The sequence below is a fragment of the Oryctolagus cuniculus genome, chromosome 18, assembly GCF_964237555.1.
Source record: "Oryctolagus cuniculus chromosome 18, mOryCun1.1, whole genome shotgun sequence".
NCBI lineage: Eukaryota > Metazoa > Chordata > Mammalia > Lagomorpha > Leporidae > Oryctolagus > Oryctolagus cuniculus.
This window is the reverse complement of record NC_091449.1, coordinates 44542054-44565237: the sequence shown is the minus strand read 5'-3', so window position 1 is coordinate 44565237 and position 23184 is coordinate 44542054. Positions and strand designations below refer to the sequence as shown.

Here is a 23184-nt window from a genome sequence, read left to right as displayed (position 1 = left end):
TGGTGTCACAGGAAATGTCTTAATCCACTCAGCTACATGCTGTCTCCCAGTGTATCTCCTTGATTGTGCAAAAAATTATTATAAACATCTTTGGGATGCTTATATCTTTGTATTGTCATTGGAGAAGAAGAGAAGAAAAAATACCACGCCCATTTTCAAAGGTATCTTTCAAAAAATTTTTAGGATTTAAAAATATTGAATGTTTTTCATACTATCACTAATTATATTAATAGACATGTGGAAACAGATTATTAATAGAGATGTAGAAATAATGTAATACCTTCCTGTGGAATTAATGTTCTAATGGCTGTGTCAAGTTATTATTGTCATTCAAATTGATAGGGCATTACGTCTTTAATGGCTTTGAGTGTTCATCTGTTTGAAAAGTTTTAGAATCCATGCTGATGTTTTAATATGTGCCCTTCCTGTAGACTGGATATTTCACAATTAAAGGAAAAAAATGTGTGGAGACTAATATGTTTAAAGGTAGCTATTTATATACTATATTTTCTTTATATCCATCTATCTATATATATATAGATATCATTCAGCTGTAAAAAAGAATGGAATTTTATCATTTGCATCAAAATGGTTGCAATAGGAGGAAATCATGTTGAGTGAAATCAGCCAGACACAGAAAGACAAATACCACATGTTTTCCCTTATATGTGGGAGCTAAAATTAAATAAAGTTAGGAAGTAAGTAAATAAATATATAAATAAATCTGACTGTATTAGTTTTGCTGAGAATATCAAGTTTTGTCACTTTGTTTTAAATCTTTTCCAAATTAAGAATTGTATGGTACTATAATTTCAATGTAAAAAAAGCAGCTATCCCTGTTTTGTTTGAAATAATAAATCACAAATCTGAAGCATCTGTGTCTGCTGACTTGGAGTTGTCAAAGTCGATTAGTATTTAATTAAGGAATGAATCTTGAGTTGTGATTTGGAAATATCTTAGTTTTACCAAGGGAAAGAGAGGAAGTACAATAATTGCTGAAGTTAATGGACTAGTTTTACTTTTTAAGTGAAACACTATGGCCAAAGTGTGAGAAGAGAGTGAAACAAAAAGGGAAAGAGAGAGAGAAACTGTTTCTACGTTGGTTCAATTTGTTCTCATTTCTAATATCCATCAGCTAATCCTAAAATACAAGAATGTTTTTGTCCTAGTGCTATTCTCTATCAAAATATGCTAATGGATTTGTTTTTATAGTTTTGAATCTATTAGCCAGACTGTGTCCTGATAATTATTAAGACCCATTAGTCAAAAACAATGTGCTAGCGGTCATAATAACTGGAATCTGCTCTCTCCATTTATATATATCTCTGTCTCTGTCTCTCTCCCTCCCTCTCTCCTTTGCTCTGGTCCTCCTTTCTCTCTCTTAGCATCTCTCCCTCTCAATTGAGTTTGGTTTTCATGAAGGAATCATCTTTATTTATAAAGGCAAAATCTTTACCTGAGCTTGTTTCCTAGGACCAAAATTCCTTTAAAAATTCATACAACCACCAACTATGTTATTGTTTTTTGAATATTGCTATCAAATATTTATACACAGCATGAAATAATTTTAGGATAAACTATCTCAAGTTTGATACCCATATAGTTTTTAAAACTGAGAATTTAAACCTGTTGGAAAAAAATCTCCCCAATCATCTGAAAATTATGTGTAAAAAGTTCTCTAGTGATTTTTAATAATTTTCTCATAGGATTAGCAAGTTTATAAAATATTTTGGTCTTGCAAACTCATAATCATACACTTTACTTTTGACACGTAGCACATTTTAAAGAGGCATGGATATAAACTCATTTTCCCCTACAAGTGACAAATCATAAAATTAATATTATTATAATCAAAGATGCTTAAATTATTTCTCATGCATGTTAGAAGAACTGCTATTTTTTGCATTGCTGATTAAAATCTGTTTGCACTATTGACCGGGGAGGTATTCTTCCCAACATTTAAGTTTCATCAAAATATTCAAGGTTTAACACTGTGTCCAAATTAAATTTTAGAGAATGTCTTAGTCAACTTGACTGCTATAAAAAAAAGAAACATAGACTGGTTGGGTTAAACAAGACATTTCTTTCTCAGAGTTCTGAAGATTATAGAGTCCACAATCAAGGGTGGCAACTTCAGTTCTTCAGAGCCCTCTTCCTGGCTTGCAGATGGCCAAGTTCTCACTGCATTCTTGCATGGAAGAAGCACTAATTTCTGACATCTTCTTCTCCTTTTGTAGGGGCACTAGTTTCTTTCTTTCTTTCTTTTTAAAGATTTATTTATTTATTTGAAAGAGTTACACAGAGAGACAAGAGGCAGGGAGGGAGAGAGAGAGAATGAGAGAGAGAGAGAGAGGTCTTTCACCCACTGGTTCACTCCCCCAATTGGCTGCAACAGCTGGAGCTGCGCCGATCCAAAGCCAGGAGCCAGGAGCTTTCTCCGGGTCTCCCACACGGCTGCAGGGACCCCAACACTTGGGCTATCTTGTACTGCTTTCCAAGGCCATAGCAGAGAACTGGATAGGAAGTGGAACAGCCAGGAATCAAACTGGCATCCATATGGTATTCCAGCACTGCAGGCCGCGGCGGCTTTCCCTGCTATGCCACAGTGTGGGTCCGAAGGGCATTAGTTTTATTGGGGGTTCTACCATCATGAAATCATCTGAAACTAATCATGTTTGGGTCCACCACCTAAAATCCTCATATTGGAGATTTGGACTTCAATATATGAAGATAGTAAAGAGTTTGAGGAAAAAATAATTAAAAGATAAGTTAAATTTGGTGCAAAAATATTTGAATCTCATGCATAGTTTCTTCATAATATATTTTCCACGAACTTTTGAGTTTAGTTAATTTTATTAAAATTATTAGAAACATTATGATTGTTATGATTTATTAATGCTGGAAATATGTTTGATTATGCTGATTGATTTTACAAATAAAGCAAGATAATAATGTAAGGTAAATAATTTGAAAAGTAGGAAAATATTTTGAAAAGAAAATATGAACAATTCTGATATAATTCCTAGCTATTAATAGTGTTAGCAATTTAAAACATTTTGTTTTGTTTTAGTTTGTATATATTTTATTATATTGTGTTACAAAATTGAACTTTTGTAAAATGACTCTATGGGGTATATGAAAATAGTTTTTTAAAATGCATATGTTTATCTGAAATGCTAAGTGGCACAGAGAGAAAGAGACAGAGACAGAGAGACAGAGCAACACAGAGGGAGACATCTTCTATCCTCTGATTCACTCTGCAAATGCCCACAACAGCCATTGCTGAGCTATGCCAAAATCAGGAGCCTGGGATGCCATTTGGGTCTCCCATCATGTGCTGTCCCCAGTTTAACCCACTGCTTTAGTTTAACCCAGTGCACCACAACACCCATGAAAATATGTTTGATATATATTTAATGATTTCCTTTAAGAAAATGTATATTAGCTTCTGGTTATTTGTATTACATGAAGTAGCCATAAAATTGAGCAACCCAAATAATCAATAAAACATGTGTATATGCCATTTATAAATATGTACATGGGCATGTTGTGGATAGTACACCAACATATACACACTCAAACATGTGTTTATGGGGCTGGCACTGTAGTGTGGCAGGTAAAGCTGCCGCCTGCAATCCCGGCATCCTATTAGGGCACCGGTTCAAGTCCCAGGTGCTCCACTTCCAATCCAGCTCTGTACAATGGCCTGGGAGAGCAATAGAAAATGGCCCAAGTTCTTGGGCCCCTGCACCCGTATGGGAGACCTGGAAGAAAATCCTTGCTTCTGGCTTCGGATTGGGACAGCTCCAGCTGTTACAGCCACCTGGGCAGTGATCCAACGGTTGGAAGACCTCTCTCTCTCTCTCTGCCTCTCTATAGCTCTGCCTTTCAAGTAAATAAAATAAATCTTTAAAAAATCCATTTATGTGAATACATACATATATTGCTAAAATTCTCATTTGTAAAAACCAGACTACTTAACAAAAGATATATGAATATTGTATGAATATTTTTAAGAGAGTGACTACTTGATATAAGAATTTAAAGAATAATTATTTTGTGCATATATGTAAAGTACTACAGAATGTAAGACTTTTTTTCGATATTTTCTCATTTCTTCCTTTGAACGATAGCATAATTTTAATTGTTTTCATACTGCATTTGATAAACACAATCTCTGACTAGTTAAAAGAAAACTAAACTACTTAAACCCAGGTGCTTGAACTCCAAATACTGAACTTCTGTTGTCCCCGATGTTCTCATCAAATGATTTCTGCATGACACAATGGGAAATCACAGGAAAAGTGATCGATGATCAGAAAAGGTTATAATTAAAAAAAAAAAAACAAAGAAAAAGTAATAGCTATTAAATGGTAATGAACCAGAAAGATTGGAATTCAGAGCCAGACTATAACGTAGTGAGGTAATTTTAATATGAAAGCATAGAAATCAGAAAACCCAAGACTACAATATTTTTCATATGCAAGACCTTAGTAGAACAGTTCTTCAAGTTCTCTGTTAGTTTTCAGAGCCAGAATTAATTTATTAATTAATTAAGTTTTGATTTTCTAGAGGTGAAGGGGAAACATTTCAAAAATCCAGACTTAAAATTTCTCTTGAAAAAACTGGGAAACTTTGCAAAAAAGTACTGGGTCCCATTCCCTCCTGGAAATAACTGAACAAGGCCGAGTGGACCATGGCTGCTGCTCTTAGGCAGTGTCTGTTAGTCACAGCATTAAGTCCATGTGAATAAGTCCAGGTCACTTTTCTCGTTCAATGACTTCTGGCAACGGTAGCCCTCTGAGTTCACCACCTCCGAGTGGGGCTTCATTTCCTGCCCCCATTGCATTACTTCAGGGACCATGGCAAGCAACTTCATGTCATTATGGACTCCTCGTGCTCTCATCACTACTGCTGCTGAATCAGCACATGCTCAAACCCTGCTGATTGCAAATGGGAAGTGTAACTATGATCTCACGAACGCTCATTACCTTCTCTATTAGCACTGGTCCAAAACATAAGACATCATTGTCTGTGACCCGCTTCATTTCAACAGCTTCCTAACTGCCTCTGTCCCAGCACTCGTATAAACCAGAGTAGAACTTGGAAAATGTAAATCACAGCATGCCAGTTCTGTCTAGGGATGGGGAACACCCAGCTGGTGGGCAGTACAGGGCCTGCGAAATCATATGGTCTGGCCCCACCAAGGCAGCTGCAGGCAGCACTCGGGATTCAATAAATGCATAGCATGCTAATTATAAAGTTGATAGTTTCATATGACTCTTAAAAATGTTATAAATATGCAGATGGCCGTTGCCAGAGAAGAGATTTCCCCATCCAATTTAAACCATGCAATGTGTTTTTTTCGTTATCAAAATAAAATCCAAAATCCTAACAATAGACAAGACTCACCAGTTCTGTTCCTTTTTACCTCTATAATTATTTCCTATGAATCTCAAAAAAACTCTATTAGTATCATGGAGCTTCTCGGTATTTTTTTCTAACCTTCGAACATGATTCTGACTCAGATAATTAGCACTTTTTTTTGGCTCTTGTTTTTGTTTTTACCCTTTCTTCCTCACATATCACCATTGTTATTCTGTTACTTTCTTAATATTTCTGCTAAAATTCACTTTGTTATCCAGTTAAATAATTTAGAATATTCATGCCATGGCATACCAAGTATTCATTGAAAGGACTAAAAAGAACTTTGTATAATAAGCACAGTAATACAGAAAGTTCTCTATGATGAACTCATTTTAATGCAAGGGTAAAGGAGTGTGTAGTACTCCAATACTTATTTCTTTTTGCAAAAAGCTAGAGTTACAATTTCTGTTAGTTTGTGTATCTACGAGAATAACTCCACAGGAATTAAAAAAATGTTAACTTTTTCACTGTAAGAGATATAGTAATTACCATACAGAGAAATGAGTAGAATAGAGGCATTTGTCTACACTAAAATGTCTCTGATTTTCCTGAGTAAAATGCCATTTTGTGACTTCCTTTCAATGCTCTTAATTGTCAATAGATAAACAATGAGCAAAATGCCAAATAATTTTCAGCATCACTACTATGTGGTCTTCAATAGGAATGGGCTTTGCTATTTTGTTATCTGCCATATTATTATGTCCCTAATAAGTCCCAGAGCACATTAAAGCCAAAATGTAAACAAACACTTCAATGAGAAAAATAATCATAACATTATTATTGATATTTACTTCATTTAGTTATGAATACTAAATGAACTAAGATATCTGAAATTACTTGACACAAAACTTGTTCAATAAATATTAAAAGTTATTTTTGTGGGGCAGCGTGTGTCATAGTGGGTAAAGCTGCTGCCTACGATGCCAGCATTACGTATGCATGCCAACTGGAGTCTAGGCTTCTCCACTTCTGATCCAGCTCCCTGCTAATGCACCTGGGAAAACAATAGAGAATGGCCTAACTACCTGAGACGTTCCACCCACATGAGAGATGTGGAAGAATCTCCTGGCTCCTGCCTTGGGTCTGGCCCAGCCCTGGCTATTAGGGCCGTTTAGGGACTAAATCAGCAGATGTAAGATCTCTCTTTCTGTCTCTCTCTTCCTTCCTCCATAACTCTGCCTTTTAAATAAATAAAATAAATATTTATTTATTTTAGGATTTATTTATTTATTTGAAAGTCAGAGTTACACAGAGAGAGGAGAGGCAGAGAGAGAGAGAGAGATCTTCCATCCACTGGTTCACTCCTCAATTGGCCACAATGTCCAGGAGCTTCCTCCTGACCTCCCATACAGGTGCAGGGGCCATCTTCTACTACTTTCCCAGGCGAGCCCCAATAAATCTTTTTTTTTATTTTTTATTTTTTGACAGGCAGAGTCAGACAGTGAGAGAGAGAGAGAGGCCGAGAGAAACGTCTTCGTTTTTCCGTTGGTTCACCCTCTCAAGTGGCCGCTAAGGCTGCTGTGTTGCGGCCTGCGCACAGCGCCTATCGAAAGTCAAGAACCAGGTACCTCCTCCTGGTCTCCCATGTGGGTGCAGGGCCCAAGTACTTGGGCCATCCTCCACTGCACTCCCGGGCCACAGCAGAGAGCTGGACTGCAAGAGGAGCAACCGGGACAGAATCTGGCGCCCCGACCGGAACTAGAACCTGGGGTGCCAGCGCCGCAAACAGAGGATTAGCCAAGTGAGCCTTGGCACCGGCCCAATAAATCTTTTTTAAAAGTTACTTTTCTTCTTATGAGATATAAGTACTTGTGCTATTGTGTAACCGTAAGCATAGTTGTAAGTTCTCATGGCTAAAGTATCTGGAAGCCTGTGGCCAATCCATTTCTGGCTTATAGTTACACAGTTAAAATAGGCAAGAAAATTTTAAGTCATCCTTCATCTTCTAGTTTGATCTTTGTATCTTCCTTTTAAATCATTTCACTGTAACAACAGAAAGTTATACCATGGGCTACATTATACCTGGGCTACAACTCTTTTCCTGAAAGTATTTCTGTATATCAGAGTATGAGATATATCTAAACTATACCTTAGATTTGGAATGCAGGCTAGAGTTTACAAGGTAGGTAGTCTCCAAACATGGCCACCCACAGTCCTCCCATATATACATGGGCACCAACACTCCAGCCTTCATGGAATAGAGTCTATTTCTAGTCTTAAAACTTATTTCAGTGAAATAATGTGTCTGAGGTAAGTTCATGCAAGTGTGGGGTTTAGCTCATAGAATTGGTCTGGCTTTTTTAAAACTGAGCCACCATGAAAAGAAACTCAGGGTAGTCTACTAAAGGGTGAGAGGTCATATAGAGGAGCGAGGCCATAAGAATAAAAAAGCTATGGCTTCCCAGCTGTCCTTCAGATATGTCTTCAGCTATGTGAATGAAGCCACCTTGAATGTCATTGCTGTAGCCAAATTCAGTGAAAAGCCACATCAACTTGATCTGAAGTTTAGTGTCAATAGCGAGGCAGAGCTGCCCAACTAAATCCAGCCAACCTACAGAATTATGAGAAACAAAATACCACTGCCTTAAATAACTAAATGTGGTTATTACGCAGCGGTAAGTAACTGAAGCAGTGGAGCTGTTCACATTCTCTGGGTGCAGTTGCATAAGAAGCAGGATGGAAGTGAGTTGAGAGCAGAAGTCTTTCACTTACGGATGTATGAGATCCTGACTACCTGTTTCATTAGAACTTACTTTATTTTGCGAAATAATCTTCAGATTGTCTATAATGTAGAGAATATTCACTAAAATTCATTGTGGCAATTCAACTAATATAATTCATGGTGTCATCTTCTCTTTTTTTTTTCAAATACACACTTTATTAAGCAGGCTTTATTTGACATCTGCATTATTAAAATTAAATGATAAAATCTGAATGACCTTTATTATTTTGCATGGAGCTGTTCTCATCAGCTTATCTCAGTTTTTCAAAAGGTCATCACCAGTTGTACTATGGGATCAGTTAATAATGTATTAATATTTGTTTTGTAGGCCAAGGAATTATCCACAAATCAAAACACATAAACATTATGAAAATAGAGTTTACAACCCTTGGAATCAATTCTAGTGGGATGAGTGTGCTATTTTTATATATGTTCATTGCTTGGCAGTAATTGGAAGAATTTAATGCTATTAGTATAAAATTCTACTTGTGACGGATAAGCCATACTGAATAACATGCAATGATGTATACTGGTGATGGTGGTATGGACAGGAGACTAAAGCTTAGGCAGCCTGAATCAGAATGCGATGTCTCACATTGAATGTGTGATTAGAAACAAACTCCTGGGCCTCTTTACGTTCCTTATCTACAAATGTCAATCATTTTCCTTTCCTAATTGACAATTAGCTTGCTGTGAAAATCAACTGTCATACAATTCTAAATATTTACAAATTACAATGTTCTTTATTTAAAAAAAGTTCTCAAGTATAATGATTGTTTCATGTTCAATATATAATACTCCAATATTGTTAATTCTTCTTAGTCGAAACAGTGTGTGCATGTATGTCTGTGTGTGTTGGGGGCTGGTAATGGATCTGGACAGATTTGGGATTGAACCTATAACCACAAATTACTACTTGTAAAAACTTGGGTTCATACTTTTCCACTCTGCATTACAAGTTCCTCAACTGCAATACAGGATAACCTTATGAGTGTGGTAGGACTTAACTAGCATCAGGCAAATCGTTTTTTTTTCCCCTAAATTTTTTTTTTTTTTTGACAGGCAGAGTGGACAGTGAGAGAGAGAGACAGAGAGAAAAGTCTTCCTTTGCCGTTGGTTCACCCTCCAATGGCCGCCGCGGCCGGCGCACCGCGCTGATCCGATGGCAGGAGCCAGGAGCCAGGTGCTTTTCCTGGTCTCCCATGGGGTGCAGGGCCCAAGCACCTGGGCCATCCTCCACTGCACTCCCTGGCCACAGCAGAGGGCTGGCATGGAAGAGGGGCAACCGGGACAGAATCCGGCGCCCTGACCGGGACTAGAACCCGGTGTGCCGGCGCCGCTAGGCGGAGGATTAGCCTATTGAGCCGCGGCGCCGGCCTCCCCTAAATATTCACAGTTGTTTCTCTGCCCTTCTCGTCAGTGCTCCTTGCCCCTACATGCAGCCATTTCGTTTTTTGTTGATTCAACAATGGGAAGTAACCACAGAAAAAGGTAGCGCAGAAGGAAAGAGAGGTCAGGTTATTTTTTCATTGCCAATGTTTGAGATCTTCCAAGGTTTAGTCTCTTGATGGGTCAGTTCCTCTTTCATCACTCCAGCTCTTACAACATCAGATACCTGCATCCTATGACCTTCAGTCTTAGAGGCATTAAGAGCTTCTTCTCATGTCAATCCTTTAGTGCCTCAGTGTCCCTTATTTGTTCCTTCAAACACTTAAATTCCTTTAGGTTTTCTAAATAATTCATTTATTTTTACATAAACCCTTCTGAGTGTTCCATCTGTTTTCTTGGCAGGATCTTCAAAGCTTCCAATTTTACATTATTCTATTTTTTTTATTTTTTAAAGATTTTATTTAATGAATTCGTTTTCCATAGGTACAACTTTAGGAATATAGTGGTTCTTTCCCCCATACATGCCCTCCCACCCTGACTCCCATCCCACCTCCCACTCCCTCTCCCATCCCCTTCTTCATTATGGTTCATTTTTAGTTTAAGTTTATATACAGAGGACCAAATCAATGCTAAGTACAGATTTTAACAGTTTTCACCCCCCACAACATATAAAGTACAGTTTGAGAAAAAGCTTTGTAGTTAATTCTCATAGTACAAATAATAGGTATATTATAGATATATGTATAGATACACATAAAATAAAATAGAATGAAATTTAACCTGTTGATTTAGCAGGCACACTGATGTATATAGAAAGATAGATAAGGCCGGCGCCGCAGCTCACTAGGCTAATCCTCCGCCTTGCGGCGCCGGCACACCCGGTTCTAGTCCCGGTCGGGGCGCCGGATTCTGTCCCGGTTGCCCCTCTTCCAGGCCAGCTCTCTGCTGTGGCCAGGGAGTGCAGTGGAGGATGGCCCAAGTGCTTGGGCCCTGCACCCCATGGGAGACCAGGAGAAGTACCTGGCTCCTGCCATAAGATCAGCAGGGTACGCCTGTCGCAGCACGCCAGCCACGGTGGCCATTGGAGGGTGAACCAACGGCAAAGGAAGACCTTTCTCTCTGTCTCTCTCTCTCACTATCCACTCTGCCTGTCAAAAAAAAAAAAAGATAGATAGATAGATAGATAGATAGATAGATGATAGAAAATAAATACTTGTCTGGCTAGACAGGTAACAATGTATTAAGGTGTTATACTTCTATATGAATATTTTACATATATTTAAATCCCAAAGGCTTTTCATCACAAATCTAAGAAGAAATAAACTTCCTATGCTTGTTAAAAAGTTTTCCAAGACACCACATGGCTGCTGTCTTGGGTTATCAGTCAATATTTTCTTTGGAGGATATAATTTTCAGTGTATCCACCCAACTCTCAATCATCCCCCAAATGCCCATTAAACATCACCCAAAACACTTTATTGTGATTCACCTGTATCTTGGCTTTTTCCCTTTTGTTTGCACCTGCAATGGAGTAGACATCTTGTTTACTAGAGACTGTAGGAAAGTGAATTCACTTATTGATTGACATTATCAAGCAGGCAGACAGACACCGTAGCAGGTAAAATTGCTTTTTTGTGTGTTGTTGTCTGCCAAACTTTAACAGAGAAAGTGATGTGCTTTTGCCAAGCAGGGCTACTATACAATCAGGTAATGGGTCTTAAAAATGCTGCAAACGTTAATGGTATCAGATCAATAATATTACTACCACAGGTAAAATGCTATTACATATATTATTAAGACATTGCTCAAAATGGAGTGACTCAAAAGGATGTTGAAAATGTATGAATAATTGCTGGATCATTAGTACAATAAAATGCTAATGGAAGTTTTGTCATACAACATGCTGTGTGTATTTTTTCTGCAAGATTTCAGAGTGAATTAGTGCTAATGCGTGATACAGACCCCAATTACTCCATCACAATCTCATCTTCCTCCTAAATATGAGTCAATTTAGAATGCAGAAGATGCTATTATTTCTCTACTAATGTATTTCTTTTATTCCAAAATATCCCATATAACAAAACAAACATCATAAGCACTCCTTATTGTTGCTTATTTTTAAAAAAAATTAGTATAGTGATTAAATAACAATATCTTTATTCTTCATTTGAAAAAGGTGTAATATCAAATGTTAGCTCCAAAAAGCACTGCAGATTACCACCAAAAAGAAACATCTTTATTTGTTAATTCCAAAGATAAACGAATGTTATTTCAGTGAAGTTAGCCAAACATGAAGTTCAATGCAACAAAAGAAGGTAATTTAAAGGCTATTGTAATAAATTGTTATTTCACATATGTTCTCTTTAGAGAACATATTTTTAATACATGAGAAATTAGATAGATGTTAAATAAGCTGGATATATATTATATAAAATATCATGAATTCAAATCATGTAGCTCTTATACTTTACCCATTTTCATTACCTTAAATGCTTAGCATTGAATTTGTTTTAATTTTTGTCAATCAAAATCATGTATTGTTGAAGAAATATGTTAAGGTGAAAAAAATCAAAGGAAGAAAGAAGGAAAGAAAAAAGGAAGAAAGAGAAAGAGGAAGATCAAAAAAACAAATAGCAAAGAAAGGATGAAAGAAAAAAGAGGGAGAGGGAGAGAACAAGAGTGAGAGAGGGAAGAAAGGAAGAAGTAAAGAATTAAAGAAACAAAGAATGAAAGGAAGAAAGAAAAGAAAGGAAGAGATAAAGAAAGGCAGGAAGGAGGGAAGGGAGGATGGAAGGAGGGAAGGAAGGAAAGAGGGACGGAGGGAAGAGGGAGGAAGAGAAACAAAAGAAGGAAAAAAGGAAAGTCATTCAAGTAGTTTAAATGGGGGGGGGGGAGTACTTAGCCACGAATATGAAAACACAGGCCCGATATAGATGAAATTGTCTATGGGCACTCAGGAAGCATCTTTTCACCCTAACATATTCAATTCTATTTCTAGCTCAAGCAACTTGAGCACAGTATTCCTGGTATCAATTTTAGCTTGTACAAAATACAGCTGTCTAATTGCTAACTGAGAAGGGAAATATATTTTTCCTCAAATTTCTGGTGCTTTCTATTGATTTCTAATCCTGTCACATCTTTATTTTAAAAAGTGTATCCTTTTTGTGTTTCCTAATAACTGGAAGAATCTGTTATTGGAATAGATTCCTATTATTTTAGTATTCTAAATTGTGGAGCTTATAGCACAAAATAACACAGCACTGTAGGTAGAAATGCAAAATGAGTTTCCAACTTTTCAGAGGTCTCGTTTTATAAGATATCTCATTAACTTGAAGAGGGGCTCCTTCAGGACTTAGCAGAAGAACCCAATATTGTGTAAGGTAAACCCAAAAGGACTACAGGGACACCCGACTCAAAGGCAAGAAAACCCATCATGCTATCTACAAGGGAACAAGGTAGATCACAATCAAAGTTACCAGATGGAGAGGGCAAAGTGAAAAGTTGTGTCAAATTAGAGAGGGAGAGATGACCAATCAGTAAGCAGGTCAAAGTAGGTTGGAGAGAATACGCAAAACTGACAAGAAAGCCTGCCGGGACAGCCCCTCGTGCGGTCTATGTGGCCGCTTGAGGAGAGCATCCTTGGAGCCATTTAAAGAGGCAGATTAGGATTTGGCATTCTACTCACGTATCTGTTTGCATTTGGATTTGTTTTCATATTAATGTACAGGATGTTAGCACATATTAAATTATTTTTGAAAATAGGTAGACAACAATACGATCAAAATAAGAATAAAACCACAAGCAAGGGCTCCTTCCAGGACTTCAAAAAAATTTAAAAAATAAAATAAAAGAGGAACCTTTAAACAAATAAGAATCTCAGAGACTCGCAGCACAGCCATACATCTCAGCCAGTGAAACCCAACATTCCGGACCCAGACTGACTGCCCCCACTCTGCGCTTCGCTGTGTGTGTTTCCTGTCCTCGCCGCTGGGCGCGCCGGGCCGCTCCCACTTTTCCCCGTCAGTATTCACTGGACCTCCGGACCCCACGCAGGAGTGCGACCCGGGAAGCTGGTCAGGCAGACCCCCGCCTGCCAGCCACTGTCCTGGGTCGGCCTCAAGAAGCAGGCAGCAGCATCCCTCCCGCCCCCAGGCTTGGGGGAACCAGAGCCCAGGGCGCCCTTGATCCTGCCACCTCCCCTGTCCCTCCAACCGACGGAAGGGATCAAGGTCCTGACATCCCCCAGACTCACCCTGGGGCCCGTGTTACTGAACCTGTGAATCGGATGCCAGGGCCTCAGTCTGACATTCCAAACCTGGGGTGGGTGTGAGCTGTGTGATTTCAGGCTGCCCAGGAAACACCCCTACCCCAGGATGCCCCTTCCCCCCAAAATACATTTATTAAATGTGTCAAAGTGGAAAGATAACTCTTAGAGTAGAAGGGAAATGATTAAGAATGTAGATTTGGACGGGTAAGGGTAAAAGGAAAGAAGCTGGTACACAGAGCTCTGTGATACAATAAGCAAAAATGACTAGGTCACCAGGACAAATGCTTACAATCTGATTGCTAAAACTGGACTCCAGTGAAAAACACTGTATCAGATTACATACTGCTAACACTTCAAAAATTCTTCTCTTGAGCCCTAGGATGGGCTCAACAAATTAATTATTTGTGATAAGGATTTTTGCGATCTGCACACTTTGTATGAGCTGCTTAATTTGAAATAGGGTCTGTGGCATAGGTTTGAATGAATTTCGATTCTTAAAGGTAAAGCAACTTCACTTCCTGCCCGACAATACAGAGCTGAAATCTGAACATAATCATGGCTGACTCTGCAGCACAATTTTCTTGCACTACAGTTCCTATGTTCAGTATAAAACTTATCTCTGTTTATTAATATATAGAGAGGTGCTTTGAAATGTAGGGGACTTCTTGTCCAGTTGTGTGAGTGGTTTCAGTTTATGGGTTAGTTCAATGACCAATAAATTATCTATACTTATTTTAAAAATTCAACAGTGTTGAGGTGGGCTTTTTGGCATATTGCAGTGCCAATTCAATTCCCAGACACTCCACTTCCTTTCCAACTTCCTGCTAATGCAGAAAGTTGGGAGGCAGAATGTGGTGTTTCAAGTGTTCAGGTGCTCCCCAAATGGGAGACCTAAATGAAGGTTACAGTAGAGGGCATTTGTGGAGGGAACCAGTGGGTGGAAGATTTCTCTTTCTCTCACAATGCTTTTCATTTAGGTAAAAATACCTAAAAGTTTTTAAAGTATAACACTTATATTTTTAAAATAATACTTCATCTGCATGATTCAACTTTAAATATTTTACAAATTAATACACATAGCTTATTTCTGGGAATAACTTCAGAATGCCATCTAGAAAATGAGTATTCTCTCTCCTCTGTACTTCATATGGGGCCATTTTGGAACCAATAATGCATTTAAGTGTTTGTAATTATTAAGTGTGTCCAGGGACAATTGCCATTTCACACAATTGCTCTCTTTATACTATCTTCTAAATGTTGATAGTCTCATTACCTTAATTATTTTTGTAATTGATTTCTAAATTTTACTATTAGGTAATTTAATTAATGATTCTATTGTTAACTTCATGGTTATTAAAGTATTTTTAAAGCAACCCTTCAATTCTGCTAAGTGAACCCTGAATTTGAATTTTTTTGTTAATAATTATGAAATTTGTACCCAGAATACAAGAATGACCCTTGAGGGATTTTTATTATTGTAATATAGACAGCATTGAAAGAACACGGAGCATTGATCAAGTGCAACAGTTCTTCAGTGATTAAAAACATCAAGGAAGATTATACTCCATTCCTCCTCTAATGGGTAGAAAAGGAAAGGAAAGATAATTACAGCCAAAGAGTGATCCTAACCATTAATTAGTTTCTACTTCAAAGTAGGTCTATACTGGAGGGAGGTGACTAACAGCCACTGTTTTCTTTTAAAAGCATGAATTTGATTATGTTACTTCCTTGTTTAATGCTTTTGAATGAATTGTCGTTAGACCAATGATGGAGTTGAAAATGCTTAGTGAACATTATAAGACTGCGTAGTCTAGCTGCTGCCTACTTGTCTGCACTATGCTTGCTCTTCACTTTCTAGTTACCAATTCCTTTCGCTCCTCATTCACAATTACACTTCTTTCTGTCACGAGGAATTTGCAATAATGTTGTGTCTTCCTGGAAAGCTCTTTCTGTTCTCCCTGAGTCAATTTATTTCTTCAATAAGGAAAACGCTTGAAGAGATAACTGTAAGTACCCTAATTGGACATATGACAGAATGTACAAGGAATAAAACATCACCCCATACTCCCTGAATATGCAAATTTTACTAAAAGCTATAATTAATTATTTATTCTTCTGTAGGATATTCTGTGAAAGAACAAGTTGATGGTCTCTATACATATTGTGTACTGTAAAACATTTTTTTAACAAAACAGAAATAACAATAATAGAAGGAAGTTAATCTGGATCAGAAAAGTAGTGCAGAAAAGATATAATTAGGAACAAATGAAATTAAGGTCTTGTACACTATATGGTATTTCTGACTCCGTAGTTAGACAATGCAATTAGTGGTAGTGATTACTATAAAATAGTAACTTCTAAATATTTTTGCTAAATCTTTTCTATAACATTGATTTAATTAGTTTTTATAAGGGTATGTAAATCAACCTATTAAATGCAGAAGCAAAGATCACTTCAGAATTGAACACATGTAGTAATTGATAGAGTTTGGTTAAATTGTTTATGAAGGAGAGCATTCAGGATATCATATAGGGAAACTTCTTTAAAATGCTGTAAGCATGTATCATTCACTTGTGCATTTTAATGGCTGTGTTTGGGTCCCTTAAGTGCCAGGCATTGCACTAGCCACCAACTGAATGCATGGGCTCAGAAAAAGGAATACATCCAGTTAATCAGTGCCATTGTTCACATTATGCTTCTAGATCCTATGCTTTCCGTAGCAATGCCCTCTTGGTCATGATGAACTCCTTCTGATGAGAAATGTGAAAACCTGTGTAACTGAGAACACCTACACAAATGCCTGAAATGAAGATAAGCATCCTGATCTTTGAATGAAGGGCAAAGTGTTTCAATCTTTATTTTATTCTGTTTATTAATGGCATGAATGAAGAAAAATCTTGCTTCCCTGAGCCTCAGCCATTCCCTCACTCATAATATTTAGAGATATTAACAACTATCTTAAAATAACTATCTTATGGCAGTTGCTAGTGTTTAAAGTTAATATTATTAGGGGCTAGTGCTGTGGTACAGTGGATAAAGCAGGTGCCTACGAGGCTGGTATCCAGCATAGATGCTGGTTTGTGTCCTGGCTGTTCCACTTCCAATCCAGTTCCTTTTTAATGGCCTGGGAGGGCATCGGAGGATGGCGCAAGTGCTTGGGCCCCCTTCCACTCATGTGGGAGACCTGGAAGAAGCTCTGGCTCCCGGCTTAGGCTGACCCAGTGCTGGCTGTTGCAGCCAACTAGACAGTGAACCAGTGGATAAAAGATCTCTCTCACTCCCCATCTCTCCCTCTCTCTTCGTGATCCTGACTTCCAAATAAACAAAAAAATCTCAAAAACAAACAAAATAAAAAGCTGATTTGATTAAGTTTTCCAGTAGCGTGACAACAAAACACATCCACTTCGCAGCTTTATGCTTCAATATTTGCTATCAAGTAATTTATTGGGAGCAATGTCGGTTTCCAACAGTTCAGAATATTTTAATGCATGCTATTATTCATTATTGTGAATCTCTAAGATGTATTATCACTGTAGTAAATATTTCTTTATCAAAAGAAAAGTTTCAAAGTGTCCATAATGTTAAAATATAAATAGTGAAAGATGAACCTTAGACCTATTACCCTAATGAAGTTCTGTGAAAATATAAGTCTAACTTTTAAAATGGCTACATAGTAATACATTGGTTAAAAAAATGACAGAACCAAAGTCCACAAGCTGCGTGAGAAGAGATAAATGGAGGTGACTTGATAATGACCACATTTGCAAACAATCTATCACTCAAAAAGCTAATAATAGTATCCATTTCATGTATATTTTTGGGATCAAGCAAAAATAATACATGAAATTTGAAAAAGACAGGATATGACTTGAGACTAACATTTATTAAATCCTCATATTTGAGCTAATGCTGATAATGAGACATTGAGCATGTTTTAAATAGTAAAAGACAAGTAGAGTAAAGGAAAATGCCTTTACTCTAAAACTTAATAACCTTTCAATTTTTTTAGTTTTGACATAAGGAAGCATGCAAAGAAAAGAAACATTTTAAATCAATACCATGAAATACAACCTATAAAGACAGTAACACAAATAATTGCTTTGACATAAATTATCTGATTTTTAATATGCAGTCAAATCTTCTATGATAGATTCTGAGAATTCATTTAAGAGGACTATAGAATTTCTTTTCTTTTTGAATGTAACCTTAATACAAATATGAAAATGACTTATTAAAAGCAACAAGGAAACTGTAGTCATTCCGTAGGATGAGGAAAGAATGTGCTAAAGAAAGAAAGCCAAGACAAGCTGTAGCATGCAAATATAAGTCCATTGTCTATTCCATCTTTATCTCATTCTTCATGCTGCCTCCATAGATGTTTGGAGAGAGGCACAGGGCTGAACTGGACAGAATGAGGACTAATTCTTTGGTTTTATTATCTAAGTGAATTTTAAAACTAGGAGAAATTTCTATGGAAAATAGGATCACTCTCTATAGACCAATGTGGAGATTTTATTTTCAATTTTGAAAAAATAGCAGTGGGAAGGGAAGCATTTTCTAGGTACTAAACTATTCATGAATAAAGCCAATACCTTTCAATTTTCCCATCTAGAAACTTGACAGATGTGGTCAAAAGCCAATATGTAGTGCTCTTTTCTGAACATGGAGCATCAAATTAAATGTAAGCCCCCAGTCTGCAATGATAGGATATTAACATCTGACTCAGACCTACAAAGAGTGATCCGTTGCCATAACTGACCTCACAGTGTAATGCAGCTCATATATTACGGATAAGTAGATTAGACTCTGAAGTTTTCACTTTGAGAATCTTCTATGATCAATCCAGTGATCCTCTTTCTCATGTAACTTCTACAAACACATTCCCCTTTAAGTAATATTTACTAAACATAAACTTAGACATTTCCTTGTATTTCCTAAAGAATTAGATTAATAATCTCTTTCAATGTTGCTGAATGAATTTTCCTTCAAACACAAAATAACCACGCACACAAAACTCATTAGTAATCTACTAATACCGAATTATTTCATTATTCCCTGATTCTGGAAGGCTCTTTCCTTAAGACAAAACCAGCACTTTTTAAAATTTTTTTGTACCTTGACAACTATGTTGGGACTGATAGTAAACACCTTAGTGGGGATCCCAAGCGGTATGTGATGCCAGATGACTGACAAAAATCCTAACTCACAATTACTTATTAATTCCTATATCACCAATAATATCAGCTGTATTATTTGGAATTCATTGGCTTTCCTATGCATTATGCAATGCCTGAATAACATTTCCCTGTGCAAAAACTCTATTAAAATTAATGATGCAATGGAGCAGCCTCATAAAATCATGCATTCATATTCTTACAAAGAGCAGCAGCAATTGTGATCACGTTTACCAGGAAGTTGATAGCATTTGAGGTAAAATACTCTATCTGTTGCGGGTTGGTTCAGTGGAAGTCTCTGTACCATACCTTATGCTGAAATTCTCCTGGTGTGTATCAGTTTTCCTCTCCTTATCAATGACTATTCTATTTTCAACTTGACAAACTTACTGTCTTATATCAAGCTATAAGCTCATTAAATAATGTAAAAGGAACATTTCATTCTGTTAATGATGGTGAAATCCTTACTCAAGGAATTAACTCCTAATCATAAATCTTCAGTGGATAATAATACAGAACAAGACACCCAAAGCTCCATCCCCATATGAAACATACAAAAAGGGATCAGAATGGCTTTTTCTGTCATTAGTATGTCTAGAATTCAAGTCTGTATTTCTATTATTAAATTTGTAATTATGGAGAGGGGGAAAAGAGATTAATTATTGTCCATACAAATATGTATTAAATTTCAGTTCCCAAGGAAGTGTCAGGAATTTGTAAACATTTGATGAAACACAGGTTCTCTGGAAAGGTCCTTAAGGTTATTTCCCAGTATAAAATTGAAGTACAGAACAGGAAGGGATATTAATGAATTCATTTCTTCAAATATTCCACTTAAAAAATCAACAAAACCAAAATTGTGCTTTCTCTACAACTAAACTCTGTTTGATTCTAAAAGTCATTCCCAGGGCTGGTGTTGTGGTGCCATCTGCAGTGCCGGCATCTCATATGGGTGCTGCTTTGAATCCTGGCTGCTCCACTTCTGATCTAGCTTCCTGCTGATGTGCCTGGGAAAGCAGCAGAGGATGGTCCAAGTGCTTGGGCCCCTGCACCCGCATGGGAGAACTGGATGAAGCTCCTGGCTTCGGCCTGGCCCAATTTCAGCCATTGCAGCCATTTGGGCGAGTAAATCGGGATGAAAGATCTCTCTCTCTCACTCTCTCTCTCTAACTCTGACTTTTAAATAAATAAATAAATCTTTAAAAAAAGAAAACGTCATTTACACTTGCATTCTGGTTGGAGCAATTCAGTCTGCATCTGACAGTCCATGTGGTAGTTCATGGGGATACCAAGAAGAAAAGGAAGATGTATTTCTTAACATAAAGTACCTACCATTCTTATATACACAATAATGTTCTCAAATGCTTGCTACACTGTTTTCTAGAAAGGATATGGCTTCTATCTGATGCCACCTATAATAATTGTATCTCAGAAGAAATTTTAAATATAACGATTTCTCGTTATGGATATCAGGTACATCTTGATGCTGCTAAGAAAAACACTCAGAAAAAAATTTAAGTTTCTTTTGTGCTTCACCATAAAATATAGCTAATTACTAACTTATAATGTTACTTATTTATAAATATCACTTACACATCCCATGTGTCAGGTACCATACTGGTATCTAGAATGCATTAGTGATATAAAATGGTATGGTCCCTTCCTCTAGAGATTACTAATTGGTCCATATTTTAGACATGAATGGCTTTTCCTTTCTTTGTCTACTTTTCCTTGAAAAGTGATGGACTCATTTGAAGAATAAACACATTCTTATGTCTCATACTCAATGTGGATAGCACAGGGATAATTTAGTCCATAGAATACACTCCAAATATTTTTACAGATAGATTTATTTTTTTATTTGAAAGTCAGAGTTACAAAGAGAGAGAAAGAGAGGCAGCCAGAGAGAGAGAGAGAGAGAGAGAGAGAGAGGTCTTCCATCTGCTGGTTCACTCCCCAACTGGCCACAATGGCTGGAGCTGCACTGATCTGAAGCCGGGAGCCAGGAGCTTCTTCTGGGTTTCCCACGTGGGTACAGGGGCCCAAGGACTTGAGCCATCTGTCACTGCTTTCCCAGGCCACAGCAGAGATTTGGATCAGAAGTGGAGCAGCTGGCAGATGAACCAGCACCTACATGGGATTTCATTCTGGTAGGTGGTGGCTTAAACCATTACACCACTACACCACAATCCCAGGCCTCTGGAACAATGAAAATTGATTGCTATGAAGACTTAAAATCGCTGGAAAATTTGTTGTATTCCTTTTCCAAATAGCATAGGTCATCTTGAAGCATGCTGATCCTTGACCTTTCGCTAGATACTCATGTGAAAATAAGTGAAGAGATAAGAAAAGGAATTGGTGAGACTGGGTGGAGCCAAGTCAAGAGCATGGGTGTATAGATTTGCTCAATGCCTCGTTTATCATCTTTTTATGTCATGTTGGCTATTGTCTTCCAATTTTAACCCAGATATAATATGCCATTGACCTTGATCACCAATTGCCTCCATCTTTAAATACCTAACTCTGATACTTTGCTCCCTAAATATCTAGGAAGAAGACACAATAATCTTTGAATAAATGAATTGTTTTTGCCACACCTCAGGCTTCCAGCTCTTCTGTAAGGGTCTAGTTTTCTGACAGCACGGGAACATCCCTAGCCAAAAAGTGCTGAAGGCACATTCTCCATTTCCAAAATCTTTGGTTCCTTGTACCAGTCACCTCTAATTTTAATGAAGGACATTTGTAGAAGCATTAAGATGATATTTGGGATCCCTGCATCCCCTAGCTGAGTGCCTGGGATTGAATTTTTGCTGTACTTTGGATACCAGCTTCCTAGGAGGCAGCAGGTGAGGATTCAGGTAGTTGGGTCCCTATCACCCATTTGAGAGACCTAAATTGAGTTCCTGGCCTCTGGGTTTTGCTCTTCACGGTTCCTGGCTTTTGACTTCTACCCAAGACATTGTCAACATTGGGAAATAAATCGGTAGATGAGAAATCTCTCTCTCCTCTCTCTCTCTCTCCCCCTCCCCAACTTTACAAAAACTTAAAATAATAAGTAAAACTCTTTTTCGAAAAAGATATCTGTAATTTTAGAGTGACCTCAGGGTCAGTTGAGATTTGCTGCCATATTTTTAAGTAAAATGAAATTTTAAGAGAAAACTACTTAATGAAAAAAGTCAATGTAATGGGATTGTAGGATATCATTTATATAGCATTCTTGAAATAATAAAATGGAGTTGGAGAAGAGATTAGTGATTGCCCAATGTTACGGAGCAGGAAGAGGAGAGAGTGGATATAAACATAAGGGAGCCTGATAATGACAAAGTAATCTGTATCTGGATTGTTTTGGTAGCTATGCAACTCAACACATGCAATAAAATCATATGGAACTATGCATACAAGGGTGGGGAGAGAGGGAAAGGGAGCGAGAGAGAAGAGGGGGAAGAGAAGGAGAGAGAGAGAGAGAGAGAGAGAGAGAGAGAGAATGGGTGAAATCTGAACAAACTCCCTGGATTGCACCAATGTTAATTTTGTGGTTTAGATACTATATTGCAAGGTATTTCCACTGACCAAAGGGTATCTGAAACCTCTTTGTACATTTTTTTAGAGCTTTCTGTGAATCAATAATTATTTCAAAATAACAAGAAAAACAAAACAAAATGAAATATAAAGTTGGGGGCTGAGTCATGGCACAGAGTGTTAAGCTGCCACCTACCATGCCAGCATCCCATATGGGCTCCAGTTCAAGTCCTGACTGCTCCACTTCTGATCCAGCTTCCTGGTAATGCAGCTGGGAAAGCAAGGAAAGATGTCCTGAGTGCCTGGGCCCCTGTACCCATGGGGGAGACCTGACTTCTGCCTGGCCCAGCCCCAGCCATTGCAACCATGTGAGGAGTGAACCAGCAGGTGGAGTCTTCTTCTCCCCCCCCCTTCCTCTCTCTCCTCCTCCCTCTCCCCCTCTCCCCCCTCCTTCTTCTCTCTCCTCCTCCCTCTCCCCCTCTCCCCCCTCCTCCCTCTCTCTCCTCCTCCCTCTCTCTCCTCCTCCCTCTCCCTCTCTCCCTTCTCCTCCCCCTCCTCCACCCCTCCCTCTCTCTGTAACTCCGCCATTCAAACAAATAAGTAAATCTTTTTTTTTTTTTTTTTTTTTTTTTTTGACAGGCAGAGTGGACAGTGAGAGAGAGAGACAGAGAGAGAAAGGTCTTCCT

General features: G+C 37.8%; 1 long non-coding RNA gene across 2 annotated transcripts in view; it reads right to left on the bottom strand.

Moving 5' to 3' along the window:
- The window catches only part of LOC103348476 (uncharacterized), a 52639-nt gene that overhangs the window by 3108 nt on the left and 26347 nt on the right, over positions 1-23184 (bottom strand). Inside the window, exon 5 of one of the 2 annotated variants that reach the window (XR_007919927.2) lies at positions 22695-22769. The exons of the other annotated variant lie outside the window; for it this stretch is intronic. This is a non-coding gene — a long non-coding RNA (uncharacterized lncRNA). The remainder of the gene's footprint in view (positions 1-22694; positions 22770-23184) is intronic. 2 annotated transcript variants of the gene reach the window in all.